The sequence below is a fragment of the Sphaerodactylus townsendi genome, linkage group LG06 (genome assembly GCF_021028975.2).
Source record: "Sphaerodactylus townsendi isolate TG3544 linkage group LG06, MPM_Stown_v2.3, whole genome shotgun sequence".
Classification (NCBI taxonomy): domain Eukaryota; kingdom Metazoa; phylum Chordata; class Lepidosauria; order Squamata; family Sphaerodactylidae; genus Sphaerodactylus; species Sphaerodactylus townsendi.
In genome coordinates this window covers 29,933,379-29,956,728 of record NC_059430.1, presented here as the reverse complement: position 1 = coordinate 29,956,728, position 23,350 = coordinate 29,933,379, and the positions used below count along the sequence as shown (strand labels likewise).

Below are 23,350 nucleotides of genomic sequence, written 5' to 3'. Positions count from 1 at the left end.
CCAAGGTCACCCAGCAAGCTTTCATGCCAAAGTGGGAATTTGAATCTGGGTTTCCCAGATCCTAGTCTTACACCTTCACACTAAACCATGCTGACTCTCTCTGAAAGCCCTACAGCTGGAAAGCACTAAGTCAGCTGCCAGAGTAGGCGTAACAAGGCAGCCCTGGGCAAACTGTAGCCCTGGGCAAAACCTGAGTTGGATGCCCCCCCTCCCCCCATGGGCGGCCACTCCACCATGACCAAAACATTTTTTTTGCACCGAAACGACATTTGGTGCACTTGCAGAGGAGGTGCATTCTTGGACATATCAGCGCACCAGAACTTTCAGCGCCATATCATCCATCAGGAGAGACTGTTCCTTATGCTACTCCCACCAAAGTTTGATGAGGAGTTTCTGGTTCAGGGGAGATCCAAAGTTATGGACTCCCAAAGGGGGTGCCCCATCCCCCATTGTTTCCAATGGGAGCTAATAGGAGATGGGGACTACAGTTTGAGGGTCCATAACTTTGGCCCCCCTGAACCAAACTACACCAAACTTGGGGGGGTGCCATCATCTCCAGATGATGCCCTGAAATTTTGGTGCCGATACATCCAAAATGCACCCCCTGCAGGAATCCCTCTAGAAATTTGCCCAAAGAATCTTTTGTTCTGCATTGAGTTTTCTGCATTTGCTGTCAAGTAGGGGGTTGCAGGCTGTGTGGCCGGGCAGCACATTTCTTTGAGATGCACAGTCTCAAAGTCTTTCCAGGGGTCTCATCAGGAGACTGCCCTAATGATACCCCCCCAAGAGTGGTGCAGTTTGGTTCAGGGGCCAAAGTTATGGACCCTCAAAAACTGTAGCCCCCCATACTCCTATTAGCTCCCCATTGGAAATAATGGGGATAGGGGCACCTTTTCCCTTTAGGAGTCCATGCTAACTTTGGACTCCCCTGAACCAAACCTCACCAAACTTTGGCCCGAGGTAGCATAAGGACAGTCTCCTGATGATACGCTAAAATTTTGGTGCTGCTAGCCTAAAAACTGCGCCCCCTGCAGGCCGAAAATGGAAAACCACTAAAATACACAAAAACGAACCCAGCATTTTGATGCCCCCCACAAGATGATGCCCTGGGCAGCTGCCCTCCTTGCCCAATGGGCATTATGCCAGTGCGCCAAGCAGAGAGCTATTCCAGGTATTTTAACTACTTATCCAAGATTCTTTAATTGGAGAAGGTGCCAGGGCGTGGATTTGTGATTTCCATGGAACCACACCAAAGCGTTTTGCAGATGAGCAAATGAGTTCGAAAAGTATCCATTTACACACACAGCAATGGTTTAGACATGGTAAACCATGATTTATCACTGTTTATCACTTATCACTGTTGTATGGGAATACACTGGGTGAAATCCCTGGCTCCAGACTCTTTCCCTCTTATAAATGGCATGGTAAATAAATACAAGACATGGTGTATCGTTGCATCTTACCCATAAACTATCATTTACTCTTTCCTCTGCAAGCTAGGATCAAACCACAGTTTGAGATTCTGGTTCAGAGAGAGAGCAAACCCTAGTTTGTGTCTGGTTTGCCACAAAAGTAAATCTGTAAAAAAAGGGGAGGAGGGAGGCAGACATGGAAAAATACTCAACAAAGGCCACAGCTATGCATACCAGGAGTCAGGAGAGCAGGGGACTCTAATGTGGCGCCCTGGGGGTGGGGGTGGAAAATCGCCCCCACAACCCTTCCCCCACCCCACCAGCCAGGCCCCATGGCGCGAAACAGCCTGGCTGGAGCTCCTTCCAGCTGGAACTAAGGTAAGTGGGGGGCAGGGGGTGGGGCCTGCCCCACCAGCCAGGCCCAGCTGCCTGGAGCAGCCTGGCTGAAGCAGAGAGCAGCCAGCCGAACTAAGGTAAGTGGGGGTGCAGGGTTTGGGCACCATTTTGCCCTGAGTGGCATCCCCCCCCTCGCCTCTGATTACACATATCCCTCTCCGCACACTTTAATGATTTAAAACCTATTGTTTAAAACCTATTAAATCTCTGGAGCAGCTCACTCACACTGTCAGCCTACTCCACCTGCAGCACAACAGTCTTTACCAGATCCCTCCGCTAACAATGACAAGAAATGATGCCCTTCCCCAACAGTCCCCAAACGGGCCCACAATGGGCAGCGCCCTTCGGCCGCTGCCTTGGGCTGCTGTTGTGGCTGATACTTCAAACAAATAAACAAATAAACAGGCCCCACTCCTCGCAGTTGTTTCCACTGAAGTGGGAAGGACTGCCACTCCCTCTGGCTGCAGTTACCCAGCAACTACTGGGTGTGATAAGATCTGTGCCTTTTAAGAGGGAGTTAATGGGTGGGGTTAAGATAATCAGGACAAGTGGAGGCCTGTTGAGACCTCAGCAAGAAGCTGTGAGGCCAGCCGTGAATGCCTCCTCGTGTGTAAACAGAGAGACGTGAGGTGACCACACTACAGTCCCACTGCACAGCTAAGAGCCCCGAGGTAAGCGTTCCATGCATAATGGGACTATGTCAGCTAAATACAAAATACACAGAAATGGAAAACTCAGGTATCTGCCAAAAACCCTCAGATCCAATCAACCCAAGAGAGTGAAAAGGAAACAAGCACATGCAACACAACAATCCCTATAACTATTTCAAATGCCATTTTAGTGGTCGAGCTATGATGCATCTGAGTGGTAGGGCTATGCTTCTCTACGGAGCAAGTCCAACGAGCTTTTCTTGGCTGTCGCTCAAATGACTGCATTCAATTAGAAACTGGAAGTGTTGATCAAATTGCACTGGGACAAGAACCCTTTAATTAAGCCTCTGCCAGGTTTCTAGGCCTGCGAGCCAGATGGCGGGAAGCATGTGCAGGTTCTTCCACCCCTGAGATCATGGCGGAGGGCCTTGCCATTCCAGAGGAGGCCTCTATCTGAAAATTCCAGGCCAACATATGTTTTGAAGTATCTAAATATTCTTATTATTTCCTCCAAAATGCATTTTTGCATATTAGCATTTCAAAGCATCCTCGATACAACAGCATGCGCTCACCAACCCTTCAAGAATGATGAGCGCTGGGTTCAAAAGTGAATTGGATGCCTTTAAAGAAGACCATCTGGAGTTTTTGTCCTGCTGGGGTCTGTTACAAGGGCCCCCTAGGGTTGCCAGCTCCGGGTGGAAAAATACCTGGAGATTTTGGGGATGAAGCCTCAGGAAGGTGGGGTTTGGGGAGGGGAGAGACCTCATCAGGATATAATACCATCAAATCCACCCTCCAAAGCAGTGGTGGAGCCACAAGGGGGAAGGGGCATGTGCCATGCACCAGGCACACACCTGGGGGGACACAGAAAATTGCCCCTAGGGCTCCTCCCTCAGGCACCCCTTCCTCACACTTACCTTAGGTTCTACTTTCACTTTTCCTAGAGACTTTTATCAGGCTACAGAAAAAAAAGGCCTGTTCACAGGCACAGGCTAAAATAATCAGCCTGTGGAATAGCTCAGAACCAGTTCCCAGGAGACCTTGGGGCTCACAAGGTCTCCTGGGAAGTATAGTTCCCATCAGGCCATTTTTAAGTGTGAACTGCGAATAGGCCTTTTTTCAGCCTGAAAAAGTTCTAGGAAAAGGAAAGAAACTAAGGTAAGTGTGGGAAAGGAGGGCGCTGCGGAGGCGGGGGGAATATAGACTGTGCACCGGGCACAGTTTGGCTCAGCTATGCCTCTGCTCCAAAGCAGTCATTTTCTCCAGGGAAACCAAGTGCTGCTGCTGCTGTTGTTTTTTGATCAACTGTAATAGCAGGTGATTTCCAGCCACCCCCTGGAGGTTGGCAACCCTAGAGCAGCCATATGCAAATCTACACCTGGATTATGTCCCCTTCAACTCAGGAAGTGTGCTTCGGTCATTTACAGGATCCTAAGCTGCAGCCAGAGCTTAGTCACAGGATAGAACTCAGGTCAGAGAATGAACTAAAGAAGATACTCTGCTAGGGCAAAGCAACAGATTCCCAGCAGTTAGACCTGACCCAGCAGTATGTCCGTCATACTCCTATTTTCTTCAGTGCCCAAAGAGAGCTCAAAAAGCCTGAGCAATGACAGAATGAGGCAATTTTCAAGGTTTTTAGCCACAAGATTCCTGGCTCATTCCCTGAACCTTCAAATACCTACACAGATGGAGAAATACCTTCTTCTCTAACCAGTTCAGTTTTCTTCCCGCTTTCATCCTCTGGGGCAGGGGTGCCCAGTGTGGTGCCCAAGGGGTCCATGGTGCCTGCCAACACCTTTTCTGTTGATCATCAAGTCTTTTAAATAAGTGGGCAGAGCCAAAAGGGGCTGTTGTCTAGCGGGGCTCATGGGGGAATCAACGCCCTTCCTTCCAGCACGAGCTCAAAACTCTTACAAAATGTGTGAACTTTTCAAAGACTTAAGAGCACTATCAGGACTCAAAGCAAACTGAAAGCTCAGCCAGGTATCCACTAGCCTTTTGTTTCTCCACCCCCATCGCCCCATCCCCATTTCTCTTTTTGTGGGCCTCTTTCCTCATACGCATTGTCCTGTCATGTGAGCAGAGTTTCCAGCATGGTTGGCTTGCAGCCAATGTGAGACAGAGAGAGAGAGAGAGAGAGAGAGAGAGAGATTCGGGAAAAGCAATTTTCTGCTCCCTTTCATCATGTAAACGTCACTCCCCCCCCTTCTCGGCTCATGAGACCAGTGCAGAGCAACGGCTTCTACAGCTGTCTGGAAAGCTTAAGAATCCCACTCCAAGCAAAGCAATGAGCTCACTCACCCCTTCAGGAGCTGGAGAGCAATGCAACATGGGGGCTGCAAAGCAACTTCCTTTTCTCAGGCCTCGATCCCAAAGTTCCTCTCAAAGTTCTTCTCTCCCCCCCTTTTTAACTTCTGCGGCCCTTATTCATCTCTGGGCTTTTCCGTCTCCCTCTCAAGAGGGGCTTTTTAGATCGCCTGGACGCTATATTTTGTATGCTGTGTTTTAATGGCCTTAATTATTTTAATGTTTAGAGTCTATACTTATATTGTACTTATATTTAAATTATGAGAGTGCTCTTTTGTTAAGTTGTGTTATGTTGTTTATGTTGTACACCGCTCAGAGCCCTTTGGGGGTGAGCGATATAAAAGTCTAATAAATAACAACAACAACAACAACAACAACAATCTATATATATATAAATGGAACCATGCGTTTGTTGCTTTGAGAATAACCCCGCACCTGCTGGCCCAAACGCTCTGAAAATTTCACAGACCCTTACTCATTCCCCTGACTGTGTCCTTACGTACCTCCCGCTGTCAGACAACACACCTGAGCCAGGTAAAACATCTTTTTTCCTGGCGCACCAGGTCATGAAGCTGCCTGTGTGTAACTGTCACCCTTAGAATGTTCGCTCAGATGGCCAGATATGAGCAGTGAAAACAGTACATAGGCAATAACTCAAGTGGACGTGAAACACATACACACGTTGTCGTGTGAGACGTCAGGTGGGGTCCCCCGCTCACATGCAGGTACCTTTTACTCTCTGTGCCTCACCCACTGCTACCACACAACACACCTACTCTCATACACATTCAGCGGAGGGAGAGGGAAGGGATGGAGGGGGGAGGCATGCAAGGGAAGAAAAGTGAGGGAGGGGACAGAGAGTGAGGGGTGGCATGCAAGGGAGGGGAGGGAGCAGGCCCACCATCTGGATATGACCCACCCACCCTAGCAGAGGGAGATGGAAGGGAGGGGGAGGGGTGGCATGCAAGGGAAGAGAGGGTGGGAGAGGGAAGGGACAGAGGGGGAGGCATGCAAGGGAACAGAAGTTAGGGAGGGGAGAGAGTGAGGGGTGGCATGCAAGGGAGGGGAGGGAGGGGGCCCAGCATCTGGATATGACCCACCCACTCTAGCAAAGGGAAAGGGGAGGGAGGGAGGGGTGCCATGCAAGGGAAGAGAAGTGAAGAAGAGAGTGAGGGGTGGCATGCAAGGGAGGGGAGGGAGGGTCCAGCCAGCCTAGATTCCCTGAGTACTGAGGTTACAGTTCAGAAAACCAGGTTGCCTCCGAGGCACGCGTTACTCAGGAGTAAGCTCGGTAAAGCAACCATGACATACTTTGAATGGTTGAGTCGCACCCCTCAGAGGGTTTACTCAGAAGCGACACCCATTGCCACCACCCCAACTTACTCCCAGGTAAAGGATAGTGACCAGCCAGCCTAGATATGTGGGAGGGGTGCCTTTCCATCCCCCCCCCCCAAGGAATGCGGTCACACACATCAATGACATCACACAGTATCAGCCTGCGCGTTTCCATGAGCACGTACTGCTGGCCTCTGCAATTGATTTCCTGCTACTGCTCCTTTTCCATTTCACCACAATAAGCCACAGCAACATGTGGCCGTGCCCCGCTAGTAATAATAATGATTGTACCCAGGAGTGATGAAGTCAATGAATGTAACTTCAGCTGCGTGTCAAGTTGATGGACCTCAACAGGATGGTTCTTCATTTAAGATACTTACATCCCCTTCTTTTTCTTCCACACAAGGGGCCTTGGGCAATTGATATACATTTATGCCAACATGCATGCAAAACAACAAAAGCAATATACCACAATCCAATGGCTGCTTACACAGAAGCAAACTTTACAAAAAGTTAATGCTTGTGGGAGGGTGTCAACAAACTGGTTCAATGAGGGCTCCACCCTATGAGTTCTAACTGTCCACAGGGATGTCGCTTCATGGAGAACATCTGAACTATATATACACTACCTTGATTCAGTCACAAATTCCCTGAATCTCCCATGATTCAAAGTTGTGCAACAATGCAATTGTGAGAACCACTATTATAGCAATAGCTGTCAACTGTGAGGGGTTTGGTCCACATAGTATTTGCCATTTGATTATACCTCTAGGGACAGCTCGGAACGATAACTCAGAAGGTATTCTGTAGCAAGTGGCTCAGCTCTTTGTCTTCCAATAAGTTATCTTTTACAGGAAGTAAAGAAACTTTCCTGTAAATGCCAAACAAGCTATTCCAGTCCTTACACTTAAAAACAAATTCCCAAGAGAAAACTATGGCCAATCTCACTTTCATTTACTTGGCCTCTAAAATACTAACATTTATATAAAATACATGCTAGACCTTTAACAGCTTGGGACTGTGGATTTCTGTGTGTGTTGTCGCTTGTCGCAAAGTCACTTCCAAGTCATGACCAGCCTTGCTCAGATCATGCAAACTGTGGATTGTGGCTTCCTCGATAGAGTCAAAATCCATCTAATGTTGGGTTTCCCTCTTTTCGTTTTGCCTTCAACCTTTCCTAGCATTATTGTGTTTTTTTCCCATGGACTCTTGGCTTCTCATTGGCCCCTTCTGCACATGCAAAATAATGCGTTTTCAAACCACTTTCACAACTATTTGCAAGTGGATTTTGCCATTCCGCACAGCTTCAAAGAGCACTGAAAGCAGTTTGAAAGTGCATTATTCTGCATGTGCGGAATGAGCCTTCGTGTGACCAAAGTACCACAGTCTCAGTTTAGTTATTTCTGCTTCTAGGGACAGTTCAAGCTTAATTTGAGCTAGAACCCACTTTTTGGCGGTCCACGGTATCCATAACACTGACTTTTCTGCACAGAACAAATAAAATGTCTTGAGGATGTAAAAATAAATGTTTTGGGGAAGAACTCCACACAGTTTTTTTCCCCAAGATGGCTTCAGGATGGTTTATTTCTGCTCAACCTGTTGTATTCTGAAATCGCTAAACTAGCAAGACTGCTTCAAGACATTTCCTGTATGTTGTGTAGAGCTCAGGAAACATCTTATTTCAGTTTCAAAGTTCTCACTTTCCTTTTCTCCACTACTCGTGCCCGCCATTTTCTGCTGCTGCAGAGATCCTTTGTGCTGCCCACCATTTGCTGAAAGTTTTCCCACAGACGTTTTCTCTGCTTACACCGCAGCTGCCCGCCATTTCAACATTTAAAGTACGTGAAAAACGGGGGTGGAGGATCTCTGCAGCAGCAGAAAATACCAGGGAAAAGAACTGTTTTTGCTGGCAACGCTTACTTTTTCCCCGCTATGTGGACAAAAAAAAAAGAAAACAATTCTTTTTATAAAGTCTGCAAGACGTTTTATTTTTTTGCCGTGCAGAAAAAAACTCTCTCTTCTAACATCACATTTCAAAGAAATCTACTTTCTTCCTGTCTGCTTTCTTCATCATCCAGCTTTCACACCCATACATATTAATGAGGAATACTTATGGCATGAATTAACTTGATTTTGGTTACCAAAGACACACCCTTTCACTTCAGAATCTTTTCTAGTTCCTTCATGGCTGCCCTTCCCAGTCTTAACTCCTTCTGATTTCTTGGTTGTAGTCTCCCCTTGGGTTGATGATGGAACCAAGGAATAGAAAGTTTTGAACAATGTCCGTTTCCTTCTTGTAAATGTTAAAGTTGAGTAATTCTCCAGTAGTTTTTACTTTTGTCATCTTGCTATTTAGCTGTAGTACTGCTTTGACACGTTCTCCTTTAACTTTCAGTAGTAGATATTTTAAATCTTCGCTATGATTTGGCAATAATGGATATTATCAGCATATCTCAATATTCCTCCCCCCCAATTTTCACTCCACCTTCCTACAAAAAATGATCCAATTTTCTTTATGATATGTTCCAAGTACAGCTTGAAGAGATGGGATATTAAAATGCACCCTTGTCTGACACTTTTGCCAATTAGAAGCCATCCTGTTTCTTCACATTTTATCCTAAGGCCTTTTCTGCATGGCCAGCTAGCAGGGGTGCATTGGCATAGAATATGGGACCGTTCGCATGGACAGTCCCCATGGGACCGTTCACACGGACAGTCCCACTGGGTGCACCCCATGGGACCATTCGCATGGACAGTCCCCATGGGACCGTTCGCACGGACAGTCCCGCTGGACAGTCCCCATGGGACCGTTCGCACGGACAGTCCCGCTGGGTGCACCCCAAATGCCGCTTACCTCCTGTCTGCCATCATGTTGTGGAGGCAGGGGACACGCCCTCCTGGCCAGAGCGACGACGCTGGAGTCGGAGGCCAGGAGGCATGTCCCCTGGCCTTCACAACGTGACAGAAGGTGACAGGAGGTAAGTGAAGTTTGAGAGGGCTGGGGGTGGGGAAACGCCGGCTTCCACCCGGTGCCGTTCGCTTGGCACTGAATGGAAGCCGGTGTTTGCAAAAACCTCGCTCCCCGAGTAAGGTTTGAAAACACCGTTTTGGGGGGGGGGGTGAGAGAGCTCCGCTGCATCGATTTGGCAGTGGCACCTATGCGAAGGCTCCCCTCCAAAACGGTGTTTTACGGTGTTGCGGAAAGGGCCTAACAGTAGCCTCCAGGCCAGAGTACAGGTTGTGAATCAAAACAATCAGATGTGGCATCTCTTTCAAAACCAGCCATAACTTTTCATGATCCACACAGTCAAAAGTTTTGCTGTAATCTATGAAACACAAGTTGTTTTTTTTCTGAAATTCTCTTCTATGCTCCAGTAACCAAAATGAATTTGCAATATGATCTTTAGTGGCTCTTCCTCTTCTGAATCCAGCTTGAACATCAGGCATTTCTCGTTCCATATATGGTAACACAGGTAACGTGGATTACAATGAGTGTGTAAAAAGGTCATTTTGGAGGGCCTTCATTTGCTCATGCTATTTTTAATGGTTGCAACAATCTACAAGTTCAACCCTTTACCTGAAAACTGATTTTATCTGCAAACTTCAGTTTCCACTTTGCCAAAAATGCCACTTTGCTATACACGTTTTTTTCATTTCCAAGCTCTTGTGTGACAGGGTTTTTCTAAATGCACTGAGGGAGTGCCCACATTACCATTTTTAAAGTGTAATTAACACTGGGATTTCCCAGTCAATACAGAAACTGTAGTTAAGGCTTAGTTGATAGTTTCCCCTCTGCAAACACAAAACCACAACCAGAGGTTGTCCTAAAGAGTTATGACCTTCTTATTCCATAGAAGTCCATGGGCTTTTGAAGGGTAACATTTAAAAGGGTAAAAATCTGGGGCTGTTCTAAGGTTTGTAGAAAGATCTCTCTTGTTGGTTCCTGGCTCAAATATCTAGATTTAAGTATCCACTGATGGGGCCATGTTGAGAATTAGACATATGGATGACAAAATAGTCCTTAAACTAGGATCAGACCGCAAAACAACTTTAAAAAGTAACACAGTTAAAGGCCTAGGTAAAGAGAAATGCCTAAAAGGAAAGAAATGTAGCTGCTAGGCAAGCCTCAAGGCAAGGTGCCACCACTGAAAATGCTCTGTCTCTTGTTGCCACCCACCTTACCTTTATAGGTGGGACTACAGAGAGCAGGGCTTGACATGAGGATCTTGATTGGCAGGCTGGACAATATGGGAGGAGGCAAGCCTTCGTGTACCCTGGCCCCAAGCCATTGGGGACACTATCAATGAGAACTAGTGCTTTGAATTGTGCTTGGAAATAGTTTGCTTGCCTTCTACAAAACACTGCTACTTTCTATTTCTATATCTACTTTCTATATCAGGGGTAGGGAACCTGCGGCTCAAGAGCCGCATGCAGCTCTTCTGCCCTTGCACTGTGGCTCCACGAGCCGAGCCGCCGGCCCCATCCTTGCCCGCCCTGCAGGCAGCAGGGCGGGCGCATCCATGCGCTTCTCAGAATGAGCGGAGTAAAAGGTAAAAAAAACCCCTATATATATAGTGTTATCTTTATTTTAAATGTCAAAAATTATTTGCGGCTCCAAATGTTTTCTTTTCCCGTGGAAAACGGGTCCAAATGGCTCTTTGAGTGTTAAAGGTTCCCTACCCCTGTTCTATATCTACTTACTTTCTATTTCTATATCTACTTTCTATATCTATATAAAATAGAAAGTAGCATATAGTAGTATATATAGTAGTATATATAGTAGTGTATATATATATATATATATATACACACACACACACACCCACACACACCTTCTGACTCATTTTTCCAGCTTATTTCAAGTGTTCAAGTCAAAATACAAATCAACACAACACAAAACACATCTGTTAAAGCTGCTGAGCAGCCAATTAAAACAGAAATCTGCAAAAAACTTAACACAGACAAGTATCAGCAGGAACCACCGCAAGCAATGGACAATGAAAGTGTTTTAAACAACTAAAGCAAGATTGACTGTGCCAAGAACTGCATCACTACAACGTTAACCTTGTGCCAGGTATGGAATGTCCTACCACTGTGTCGAGGTCAAACTTCACACAATTTATTCTGGGTTATGAACAGCAAGCAAAAATACAAGAAAACATGAGAGTGTTTAAGGACACTTTGTGCACAGTCTCCCTGTAATCAATGCAGCTTAGCAGCACATATCATATGCATACCTTTCCTCCAAGCATCTAAGGGTGGCGTGCATGGGACTATCCTGTTTCATCCACACAGGCTTCCTGTAGATCAGTAGGAAAGATTACGGCCACCCAGGCTGAACAAGAATTTGAACTCAGGTCATCTTGGCCAACACTGTTTCATAATGATTCACAGTCAGAGTATTAAAAAAAAAAGTAGAGGTGTTTCATGTGAGCGCACACACAGAAACAAAAGATTAAAAACATGGACTTTTTCTATTCACAATTCTTTACAAAACACAGGAACAAGGAACAAAAAACAAATAAGGGCTTTAAACGTCCCCTAGGAACAGTTTGGAAGGACTTTGTGGCCATTACTTGGTCAGAAAAAAAGGCAACTCACTGTCAGCTCCACAACAGACACCCTGAGTCTATACTTGTTTATTCAGAAGTATTTCCAAACAGGCATAGAACTGAAACCTTAGAGGTCCCAAAGGCAGCTCTGAGACACACAACCTTTTGGGATGCAGAAAAAAAGAGACTAGCTCTGCAGTTCTCTTTTTTGCCATTGTTGCCGCGTTCCTTATCAATGCATTCCTTGGGCAAAAGTACACATAACATCAGAGTTCTATGATCGCAATGCCGGACAAGCAACTTCCTCCTAAAAACCCATCTTGAGGGAGGGGCAATATCTGTGGCAAGCTTTTGCTATCAGATGTGCAGCTGATGACACAAGCGTAGAGCTTGCCACAGATATTAATGCAAAAATAAATAACCAGTAAAAGGTGAGTGGTCACAGAAAAAGCATGGGACGGTTCCTGGTCAACTTGCACTGAACTGACTCTGTATCGGTTACTGAATTCCTGGTGGTTCGGGGAAAGTAGCCCACACACTTTTTATTGGGACAATAAAGAAAGCCACTAGAAACATACTTAGTAACCATCAAGAAGCAAAGAAGCACAAGCCACAGATGTTACCACAGGAGTGTAAATAAACATACGTTAATCTGTCACCAGCTAGTTCCAAGTAGAGCATTGTTTGTGGTATCATTAGCTCAAAGAAGAAGCTAAAAAGGTTTAAGTCTTTTCCTCTCTCAAGGAAACCCTCAGAACAGCAATTCAGTGAAGGAAGCTACAGAGTGCTAATTCTTAGCAAACTACAGTTCCCAGGATTCTTTAGGACAGTGGTGGCAAACCTATGGCACTCCAGATGTTCATGAACTACAATTCGCATCAGCCCCTGCCAGCATGGCCAATTGGCAGGGGCTGATGGGAATTGTAGTCCATGAACATCTGGAGTGCCATAGGTTTGCCACCATGGCTTTAGGATGATGTTCATGACAATGAAAGTACCACAGAACATCCCAACTGCAATAAAATGGTCTCTCCAAGCCCAGCAGAGATTAGTCCCTCACCTCATATTCACAGACAATCAGGTCTGAAGTGCTGTTGTTAATGCTGAACAGACCCACACTTTCTGGCATATCTTTTGCACTAGTTTGGGAAACATTCTGGAAGGTGAACAAGTAACATTTCCCCTAGGGGCTCCTTCCCATGGTACTGTCACATACCGGTACTTGATCACTTGTGGCAGAACACAGATGGGGCTCTAAATCAAAGTGCTCAAAGGGGAGGTCATTATTTATCAACGGTATTTGCATTGGAATACACAGCCCCGCCATGTCATAACATAACTAGAACAGAATTAGGGCAAAACAATCCATTGGTACTTATTGTGAAGGGTTCTTTTCTTTGAAGGACAAGAGGACATATCGAGTGACTGATTCCCAGATCTTGGATCAGAGAGGTAGGATAAACTTTCTTGTTCCAGTTTCTGTTTCCTGTCCGGGAGTTAGCTGCTCCACTTTGGATACTTCCAATAGCCGTTTGTCCAAAAATTGAGAACATCAACTTTAACAATAAAGCTCTCTCCACAATCCTTTACTAAAACAGAGACCTTCAACTTTTACAAGAAGGAACCAGAAAACAGTGTAGAAGGACAGAACAAGTAACCGAATTTTAATAGAGTATTGAAACTCATATGTTAGTAAACTTTCCACAGGAATATACTGACGATCAAGGGAGGGACCAGGTGTCTTCCTATCCTCCAAGGAGAATAACCCTTCATGGTAAGTACCCAATGGATCATCCTCCTTGAAGGGCAGGAGTGTATCTTGAGTGGGACCACCCAGAGCAGTGTTCTCAGTACAGAGTGAGGCATCAGGTTAAGAATCTAGTATATGCTGCAGTGCCTTGAGGCCAAGGCTGAGTCTGCTGAACCGTATGTGTTAAGTTTGTAAGTGTAGAAATAGTGGCCCATGTAGCCACCTTGCATATTTCCTCTACCAAAGCATCTTTTGACATTGAGGCACTGATGGCCGAGCTATGTATTGAATGTGCTGGGGGACCTGGTAAGCTTTGTGCCCTGTAAACTTCTACAATACAGTTCTTTAAGGTAGAGCTTATGGCTGCCTTGGACATAGCTTTTCCTAGATTAGGAGGACTGATAGAAATGTACAAGTAATCAGACTGCCTAATACTATGTGTTCATTTCAGATAGATTCTCAGGGCCATCCTCACAGTGTAAGAAAGCTTTCTAGGTGGCATTATATTTCCTGTTGTGGAAAGTCAACGGGATGCCAAGATGGTGTCGATCACTTTCGAGGAAAACTTCATTTTTCTGAGCTTGGATTTCTCAATTTCCATGAGGTCAACTGAACCATTTTGGGTCTGGATGGAATATTAGACCTGAGTGCAACATGTCTGGTCTCGTGGATAGCTTGAGGAGCGGTTCCGGGGCCATCTCTTTGATTTACGAGGGAGGCAAAGAGGTCCAGGATTGGCTGGCCAAAGTGATACATGATAATCTTGAAAGAGACTTGTGGAGAGCCCATTCCAACTCTAGCACATCCTTCTGGCTCAGCCAGTCCACCGTGATGTTGAGGAGTCCCTTCACATGTTCTGCTTGTAAGTATAGTAGGTTGTCTTCAGCCCACTGAAGAATTTCTAGCACTTTCTTGTGTAGTATGGAGCATCTTGAACCCCCCTGACATACATATTGGCTAATATGCTATCTGTTCTTAAGAGGAGATGCTTGTAAGACAAAATGGCTGCCACAGCTCCCTCCAGACTGGAAGAGCAGAGCTGCTTTCTTCCTTTGAATTCCAGGTAGGAGGAAGCTCACTGCATGGTTCCCATTGCAGCTGGCATCAGTGGGGTTTTTAATTAGGTTCCCAATAGGAAGCCGTCTCCCAAACCTTTTCCCACCATTGTTTCAAACTGCAAGGGAGGATCCAGCAAGAAGGGATTCCTATCCTGAAAGGAATAGAAAGTGAGGGGGAAAGGCAGAGATGCAGGAGTGTTCAGAAAGGAAAGAGAAAGAAGTAAGAGAAAAAGGAAGCTATGCAAAAAATCTAAGCTTGCTCTCAGAGCCTACTCTGAAGTCTGCTCTCTCTTGCCGAGGCAGGAGACAAAACTAGAGCTGGTGACTCTAAGCAGGAGAAGCAGAACAAGAAAGTTTATCCCGCCTCCCTGATCCAAGGGCTGGGAATCACCCACTCAAGATGTCCTCCTGCCCTTACAGAGAAGGTTTGTGATGCAGCTTTGGTAGACAACCTACCTTCCTGAGCGGAGTTATATCATTTTGTGCTCATTGATTTAGAAGGGTTTACTCTGCTTAGGCCTGCATCGGAAGAACAACAGGAAAGCTTCGTTTGTACCAGCTGATATTTTTACATGACTAAATTTGATTGGCCATGCGCAGATGGAATTCCAGATTTGGAGGGATTATGCAGGGAAGCACTAGATGGGGCACCAAAGCAGTAAAATTATCTCAGCTTTGAATTGAAAACACATACAAAACAAAAGATTTTTGAAGTACTTTTTACATCTCACAAAAATCTACTTTTTACACTAAAAAATCAGCTTGCATGAAAATTTGGCACAGCAGCAAATGAGCTTTAAAAAAAAAATGTTTGGCTACCAACAGAAAATGGAAGGCCCTTTTAAATTCAATGCATGAATGGCAAAAACACATCCCAAAAACAATTTAAGTAGCTGCTTCAGTGATAGGTTGGATTCAAGATTTTGTTTACCAGGAGGGAGTTTTTTTGATCTGACCCCACATCAATCAAACTAGAAGAAAATACTGTCGTCAGGCACCTTCTACATAGCTTTCCTGAAGGGGTTTCATTCTCGTAGCTTCTCTTAAAGAATCCTGAGATGAGGGAGAAGAATATCATTTGCAAGGGTGCCAAGACTTTAGCCCTCTGACTGAAGCAGAGTTTTTTGGGTGGGGGAAAAGATGACAGCTGAATTAGTTGAAGTGTGCAGTGCCGAGTTATTCCAAAACCAAAAAGAGAGCAATAAAAAATGTTAGCCGAAAACACGTCCTTTACAGAGATCCAAAAGTAAGATCCACACGGGAAAGAATCATCTTGTGTCCATCTCATGCACTGAAGTCAACAGAACAGAACAACAGAACAATTAAGGCTGTTCAGCCTTAAACGTGGCAGTGTAAACCACCAACACATTTGCAAAATGTGTTCTAAACCAAAATATACAGACATTGGTTTCCGTCACTGCTGTTGTTCCAGTATGAATCAAGGAGGAGGACCAGAGAATAGAGATCTCGATCGTCAGAGAAAAGGGGCTAATCTTCCTGTTTTAGACTGCTAAAATGTTGACCAGTTCTAGAGCTCTAGAAGTCTTTCTAATCTCATTGCAACTTCAGTTTCAGGCCCAAGTTCATTAGAGGTCTAGCCACCATTGTGGAAAGCAAAATGCCACCCACAAAGTAAATTGGCAAGGGGGAACCACTACATTACCACAAGCTACTCAGTCATGCCAAGGACTCAACAGACCATGCCAACCAAGGGAGCAGGCTACAAAGAACTGTGAATGTGTTCTCTGAAAAGCCGAGTGCAACGGACTTGCTCAGCAAACTACTATTGCATATACTTTAGAACCTTTATATAATTAATATGCAAAGACAGCCAGGCTAAGAGAAGAGAGCCTGCAGTGGATTGCTGGCTAACAAGGCAATGACGATGTGTTTGTTCTCCTTGTTCATACACAGTTGTTTTTGTTGCACAAAAAATGTCCACCCAGTTTACAAATAAATGGAACACATATGACCAAAATGTCTACTCCATCACACATATATTTTGGCCCTTATCACCAAGAGGAAAGCTGTTGCTGAACAGATATCAGTTTGTTTGGTATTTGCACATAGGACTGTCTTGAGTAAGGTACATGGAAAAATCAGGGCCTGTATAATAGATCTAACTGCTGTTTTGGGCTGGATGTACAAATATGTTAGGTCATTATATGACCAATGGATGGAAAGGAAAATATTAAAAAGTGGAATATATTTTCGAACAAATGACAATATTTCTAAAAAAACACAAAATGCATTCCTTCTCACATTTTCCAAAATGACATCTAGCTTGGGGCTTTAATAATAGGAACATTTAAGGCAAGAAGAGAGGACTAAAAATGAGCCAAAAGCATGGTTTATTGAGATCTCAATGCTTACTAGGAGCATTGTTTAATAAGTCACAAAATGCATTTCATGGTCACACCTCCACAGATTGAAATGGGTGGGAAAGGGAGGGGAACAGGCACCAACCCCAAATAAAGTTTTTCAGTAGCTCCTATTTTTATTTGAAAAGGCACATGTTGTGACAAAATGAGTACAAAAACCATTTGAGAGTCTGTAATGCTTCATTTAGCAATGCCTAGACCTGCCCTCCCTCACCCTAACCCCCCCACCCCACCCCACACACACATCAATGAGTTGCCATTCCTAGTATCTTGGAAACTGATGGAAGTTTGTTACAGACTTCAAGAGAGCAAGGAAAATTACAACCCCATTAGTCTAATGCAGGGGTCTGCAACCTGTGGCTCTCCAGATGTTCATGGACTACAATTCCCATCAGCCCCTGCCAGCATGGCCAATCAGCATTTATTAGAAACTCCTGTCATTATTTTGGCAACTTTGACAGCTGTAAGGTACTACCTATACATGATTTTTAAGATATTTTCTCTAATACCTACCTTAGCATATGTTTTCGGCATATACTCCTTGATAAATCTTTTTCCCATCTGTTTTTATATACGGTAAATTTATTTTCTAAATTTGTGAGTAGGTCATAGATTGTGGTCATCAGATACTTACCGGTTTAAAATATGCTCATAGCTATTTAAAGGCTGGCAATAAAGAAACGACAGGGTAGATGGGGTAATTTGATAGACATTATTGAGCTGTTCTTCAAAAAGCTTCACCAAAGGATCTTTCGTAAACTTTTCAGCAATGAGATAGAAGGACCCAGGTAAATATAGACTGATAACAGATTATCAGGTGGGCTTCATGGTGACCGATGGCAGCCCAAACTTCAGAACAGCAACCATGGCACTGGGCCTGAAGCATGTTTACTGTGTGGTCCATCATCTCCATCTCATGGTTAAGGAGGCTTGGGTCTGGGTTTTGCAGAGAATCCCAGGCTGGGTGGTGTGACCCTTGCCTTCTGGCATCTCTTCCAGAAATGGTCTCATGGTCACTTTGCAATGTGAAGGACCCCCATCTGCTGCATGAGAAGCAGGGACTGACAGACATGCCAGAGCACCACATGTTTGGCAGCGTCAGCACTCACTGGAACTCCATCTATGCCATCCTGGAGCATTGAGTGGAGCAGAAGGGAGCCCCCGCAACCTTCTTTTGTGAGACTGAGGTGTTATGGAAAGAGACCCAGCTCAACCCGGATGAGTAGGTCCAGCTATATGAGCACCCAAATGGAACTGGACCCACTGACCCAAACTTCTCCAAACTTGGGGGGTTCTTCTGAGAAGAGTCACCAGCAGCTGTGCTGCAAATTTGGAGCCTCTGCCTTGAAAAAGAACTCCCCAGAGCCTCGCAAAGATCTCCCATTGAATGCAGTTGGAGCAAGACAGCCTTCCCCACAATGTTAACAGCGGGAACTTTTTCCAAGGGATGCTTGCATGTGACATTAGCCCATTCAAGTATATGTTTTGGGGTTCTTGGGGGAGTGTTTTTTCAAGGTAGGGGGATCGAATTTGCAGCATGGTTGCAGGTGACTGTCCTCAGAAGAAACCAAATTTGGTGACGTTTGGGTCACAAGGACTGATTTTATGGGCCCATATCTTCCATTGGAAAAAACTGAAAACTCCACTAGACCAGGGGTCTGCAACCTGCAGCTCTCCAGATGTTCATGGACTACAATTCCCATCAGCCCCTACCAGCATGGCCAATTGGCCATGGTGTCAGGGGCTGATGGGAATTGTAGTCGATAAACATCTGGAGAGCTGCAGGTTGCAGACCCCTGCACTAGACAGATGGGGTTCCTCCTTTGGAGGCCCAATTTGACTCCCTGACCCAACCTTCATCCAACTTGCTCTTTTAAAAGTTATTCCCCCTAGGAGGTTATTCTAAGGAGAATCACATGCAGGTGTGCTGCAAATTTGATCCCTCTATCAGTCTATCTTTAAAAAGACACCTCCCCTCTAAGCCTTGAAAAAATTCCCCCTACACTTCAATGGAACTGAACAATTTCAGATATCCAATAAACAAAACAAATCTGAAAACCTCATTTACCAGTAGGAGTATTCTGTTTTCTCCAGCTATTTTTTAAAAAAATTCAGGTCCAATAAACTTGAATCTGGAATATACCAGAAAAAAAAAGATACACACCCCTAATCTACATTGCTTTTATCAGGCCAGTATGAACATCACCACTCCCATCATGTGCAGAAGCTACTAAGTCAGAGAAAGAGGGCCTGAGGCTGACCAGTGGGATATAAATTATGAAGATAATAAATAAAACCCATCCCTCAAATAAATCAACGCTATAAAATATGCAGTAGTAGAAAGCCTAGTGATGACTAATCTGTCCCCTAACTTGCAAGAATTTTAATTACTGTTTTGTCGTTCATAAGCAAAGTTGCAGGTTACAGAAAAATAAGACATGAGTGAAGAAAAAAGAATGGAACAACCCGGGGGATCCCTGAAAAGAAAAGTAATCCCGCCTGAGAAAGTGTTCCAAAAAACTCAACAGCTTGCACACTGTTTCCTGATGCACAGTTTAAAAAAAATTCAGTCTGAATAAGAAACATTCCACAATTTTGGTCACTGGCTTTTGCCCATGGAGTGATAGAGCAACCTGAAACGTTCAGCAATCTGTGTGAGGGAGATCTTTCCTTCTCCAAGAAACTCGTGCAATAAGCTGAATGCAAGCATGAACACACAGTCATTTTAATTAGTAAACCTGGATCCAGTTACACCCTTCAATTGTCTAATGCCACCAATGAAAAGCAAGCTGATTTTCTAGCATGTCCAAAGGCACAAGGCATGTATACAAGATGGGGGGAAAATAGAGGCTGCTTTGAGTTTGATTGAAAGCTATATTAACAGGAGGATATAAAAATGAGACTTTTACTACAACTCTCAGCTCTGAGTCTGCCCCCCACTTCAAAATTTATTACGTCTTTCCCTCCCTATAATTTAGGCAGATAAAAAATGTGGGTCTGTGTCATTCGTTCCACTTGGGAATCTGGTCCTGGAAATTTAAAGCTTTTCAAAACTTATGGAACATTTTGTTACTATATCCAAGAGGTTCTGTTGTGATGCAATGAAAATACCATTATTGCAATTTTCCAGACAATGGAAATTTGTTTCTGATTACTGTGGGCACACACACCGTATTTTCCAATACGAAAAAATTGCAATTCTTTACAGCAATATAGCAGGCCTCTATTTTGATCAGTTATCAGTTCTGTATTGCAAATGAGGAATTGAGGCCAAAGGCAGGTACCAGGAACAGGTAACTCAAATCCAGGGGTGATAACTTTTTGCAATAATGTCCTTTCAGAAAGGCACCCCAAAGCCTTATCTAATTATTGGGGTGGTCCAAACAGAGGCTAAAGAATAAAGATGTATTTGTGGAAGGGGCAAGGTATGTCATCCAAACTCACTTCTAATGTCCGACTAGAATCCAAATAGTCCTTACTCAAAGAATGACCCTGGCCGTTGACTGTGCACTAGGAGTAAAGGTTGCATGTGGAATTAATGGGGGTAAAGAGGGACACAGAAATTGTACAACTGTTCAACAAGACGTAAAAATGGCATTACACAATCTATTTCTACATCATTTCCAGACGATGTAGCTTTTGTTTGTCTTTCTGTGTGAATGGAGAAACTGATGATTATGCAACTTATACACCTAGCAATTCTATTTCAACATTTCAGTCGGGTTCCCCCCACCGGCACATGCTGTCCATCTCTTCTCTTAAAGTCAAGGTGATGTCACAGACAAGACCCGTAATTTACACCAAACTAATTAAGAATGTTGACAAGACCTTTTAAGAAAGACCACCTTTCAATTGTATTCGTAATATAGATGGCATTTCTTCATCAAGGATTAACTCCTCTATGGCCCCTTCCGCACATGCAAAACAATGCGTTTTCAAACCACTTTCACAACTGTTTGCAAGTGGGTTTTGCTATTCCGCACAGCTTCAAAGAGCACTGAAAGCAGTTTGAAAGTGCATTATTCTCCATTTGCGGAATGAGCCTATGTTTCAGCCCAAAAGGATTAAAAGGGGATTAAAACAACTATGTAGACATGAAGAATCACCAGTAAAAATACATATATGTGCAAGAGTTATGATCGTATTGCGTCATGGTGATATTAAACAGGCCTAGTGCACTCAAAACTCTTTGTGTAGCCTTTTTTTATTTTTAAAATAAAAAATCTGGCATCGAGGTTGCTTATATTTCAATATTTTCTCCATTCTTCTAGAAGCTCTCTCAGGCAACGGGAAATGGAGAGGATTTCTCCACTGTTGCCACCATGTAAATTCCCCTAGGATCTTCCTTGCTTGCTTCACTGTAGTGGAAAAAAAAGTTTTTGAACAGCTAGCTGCTAGACAAGTTTAGACAACTTAGAATTTACTCGTGCTTCCAGGGACCCATCCCAACAATTAGTTCTCCCCACGAGGCGTCTTATCCCCAACTCAACACTGCTCCTGGGCCGGCAACTCCAAAGGGAATTCAGAAGACACCCCTTGAAGCATCAAGCACACACATATAACCTAATGGATGCCACAAATTATTCCAGAAGGTGGCTCGGCATTTGCACACTCAAACGACGCTGGCATTTTTGGCCACCTGGCCTCTTCCTTTTTTAGCCCTCTTGCCCGATAGGAAGAGGCCAGGTACAAGTGACACTGGACACTTTCGACATGATGACAAAAAATAAACTGTGGCAAGATAAACAGAGCGGAATCTTGAAGGTATGGACAATATATGTGGACTGGATGAAAGAAGCCGGAGTCAATGAGGAAATATGGGAGAAGAGAATACAAAGAATTAACTTACTGCTGTTTGTTTGATAAAATCATGAAGAAAACACGGGGGGGGGGGGGGGGGAAAAAGGGGAAATGTATTGTTTGAAAATGAATGAAGAAGAGTACTAATATAAACTGTAATGTTCAAATGATACAATTTTTTTTAAAAAGGCCAGGTGGCCAAAAAGGCTACCGCCGTTTGAGTGTGCAGATTCCTAGGTGCAGAGCCACGCTTTGGGATAACCTAAGCACGCGGCAAAGGCGCCGCTATACTCTTGCCCTGGGTCCAGCCTTCAGTCCACCCTCCAGCAGAGCATCCCAGCTGGCAACATGAATTCAGCTCCCCAGCGCCTACCTTGCTCGATGGCAGTAGCCGGGCTGCCCCCAGTCTGCCTTCCGTTCTCATCTTGGGTAAGTCCAACTTCAGCCTGGCGGCAGCAGCAGCAACACGAAAAGCAGGCTCCGGTTGCATAGTCCTCTGGCTCCCCCCAACCCCCCCCCCCTTTGTTACCAGAGTTCCTCGCAAGCCACTTATTCTTTCTTTTTTTTTTAAGGATTTCTCTCTCCTCCCCTCCGCTGCCGAAGGATCAGCTTCCCCCGCTAAGCCATTCCGGAGTCTCCAGTTTCTGGCTTAGCAAACTCTCTTCCTCCTGCTGCTTTCGCCTCCCCAAACCATCAGTTCCTTATCTGCTCCGCTCCCGCCCTTTCCGATATTTTCCCAACTGCGCTGCTCCTTTTCTCTCGCTTCTCTTCAAAGTTTAGGATGTGAATGTGCTCTTCTTCCCCACCCCCTCTTTTTCTCCCTCCTCCTCCTCCTCCTCCTCCTCCTCCTCTCCGCCTCCTCCCTCTCCTGTGTCTTTCTTCCCACCCTTCCCTAGCCTGACCCATCCTGACTCCTTTCCAGTGAGCTAATCTGCAGCTGGCTGAGGAACCGGCCCCATTGCTATGGAAACCCAGAATAGTTGAGGACTTGGGGAAACTGCAGTAAACAGGACTTTCTTTTGGACAACATGGGGTGGGGAATTAATGAAGAGAGTTAACCCATTCTGCCTTGCTAACCTCCTCCCCCCAAAACTTTTTCAAAGTTACTCAATCTACTTATCTAAGCAAACAAAACAAAGAGGTTCTTTTTTTCATGGACCCAATTTATCCACGCATGTCAATTATTTTAAAACGATTTAGGCAGCAATCCTAAACAGGTCTAAATCCCATTTTATTCCACTGGACTGACTCCTAAGGGACTGTTTTTAGGATTGCAGCCTGAGCATGAAGTGGAATTTAAGAGTGATGGCAGAATCCATATTGTCTTTTTTGCCACTTTTTTTAAAAGCATACAGAATAATTAATCCAGCCAGAGAACGGGAGCCTCACCCAAGAACCCACCTGCAACACCATCCAGGGGTCTGCAACCTGCGGCTCTCCAGATGTTCATGGACTACAAATCCCATCAGCCCCTGCCAGCATGGCCAATTGATCCAGACCAAACCTCGTCACGTGAAAGTAAAGCTCACACAACAGCAGTGGACTTGTACCCGTTTATAGCTAGGAAACGTGAAGAATTCTATAACACAAGACAAATAAGTGCTCCTATCGAGTAACAGTTTTCCGAAATTTGTTTAGAACCAGCTAAATTGTTATCTGCAACTTCGAGCCAAATGGTTAAAGCGACTTTTCCTCACCTGGTTAGAAAT

At 44.7% G+C, this 23,350-nt stretch overlaps 1 protein-coding gene across 2 annotated transcripts in view; it reads right to left on the bottom strand.

Annotated features, from left to right (window-relative positions):
- Positions 1-22,448, bottom strand: part of DENND2A (DENN domain containing 2A) — a 91,707-nt gene extending 69,259 nt beyond the window's left edge. For both annotated transcript variants that reach the window (XM_048500671.1, XM_048500672.1), the window contains exon 1: positions 22,015-22,448. The gene's annotated coding sequence lies outside the window, so the exon portion shown is untranslated. The remainder of the gene's footprint in view (positions 1-22,014) is intronic.
- Between the last annotated feature and the right edge of the window lie 902 nt (positions 22,449-23,350).